Genomic DNA, 1,267 nt, shown 5'->3' on the forward strand with positions numbered 1-1,267 from the left:
AGCAGAGCCCTGCAACTCCCAGCCATGGTGCCTTTGGGAATAACAGAGCCAAGCAGGAATGGCCCCATCTGCTTCTTGTGGCTGATTCGGTAGCGTGTATGTGGCACCGGTGGTGGGAGGCAGCGCTGGCTGATGGTGGCGTGACGGTTGTGGCAGCTGCCAGGAGTTCAGTGCTGCTTGAAGCAGCTCCCCATGCACCCAGCTGTACCCAGCCCACCAGCTCCCTGTCACCTGGCCCACCTGGAATTAGCTGGTGCCACTCATGCAGTAAATGCCACAGCATAGCAAGGTCTGGGATGGATTGGTGCTGTCAGGTGAAAACACGACAGCAAAGGTGATGATAAAGATGCCATCAGGCAGGCAAAGCATGCCCAACAGAGAGCATCTGACTGTTCTGAGTGGGCTGAACACCTCAGCTCTGAAGGAATGGCTTTCAGAACAATGGATGAAAACCGTGTCACAGGTATGACACAGAGAAATGATGGAGTGTGGTCAAAAATGTACCAGATTGCTTGTACTTGCAAGATGATCGGAGTGAGGGCCCTGGTTTGGGTGCCAGACCTTCCCTGAGCCCCGCTGCCCTATCTCCAAGCAGGTCTCATATTGATTTTGGCCAAGGCCCGGCAATATACACACACACACACACACACACACACACACAGAGCGCCTGCTGGTTCGGGGACCGCATCTGACGAGGCCACCACCCTTGGACACCTGAAGCTGCTTAGCCGGACGCGTGTGGCCAGGTGACTCCAGGGCCAGAGGATGCCCCCCGCTCGTTTACTTCACTAGCAGGCGTGCAGCCTAAACACCGAGAATCTTTGGGGCAGTACCAGGCCGTCAGCCGCAGCCCCGAGACGGGGACGGGGGCCACTTGCCGCCCCGAAGCGACCCTCGAACAAGGCCATACCCCCTCGTTTGCCAGGTGCAAGAGCACGGGGCGGGCCCCGCACTGCAGCACCACCAGCCCGGGGCTGGACGGCGGGCGGGCAGGGGCGGCACAGCCTGGCCGCATCCCCCCAGGAGAGGGCAGCAGCGCTCCCGCGTACAGCCCCGCCGAGGGGCGATGCGCGGGGGGCTGGAAAGGGCCCTCGGCGTGTCCCACACCGCCCCGACAGCATCTGCATCCCCGGGGAGCGGTGGAATAAACGTCCCAGAGCAGTCGCTCGCCCTCCCCATCGGGGCTCTCCCTCCCGTGGGCTTGCACGGGCACCGTGAGGGACCGGCTGCGGGGGCAGAGCTGCATCTTCATCTTCGAGGGTCAAGG

The sequence above is a fragment of the Athene cunicularia genome (assembly GCF_003259725.1).
Source record: "Athene cunicularia isolate RWA chromosome 3 unlocalized genomic scaffold, athCun1 chr3_part1, whole genome shotgun sequence".
Lineage (NCBI taxonomy): Eukaryota > Metazoa > Chordata > Aves > Strigiformes > Strigidae > Athene > Athene cunicularia.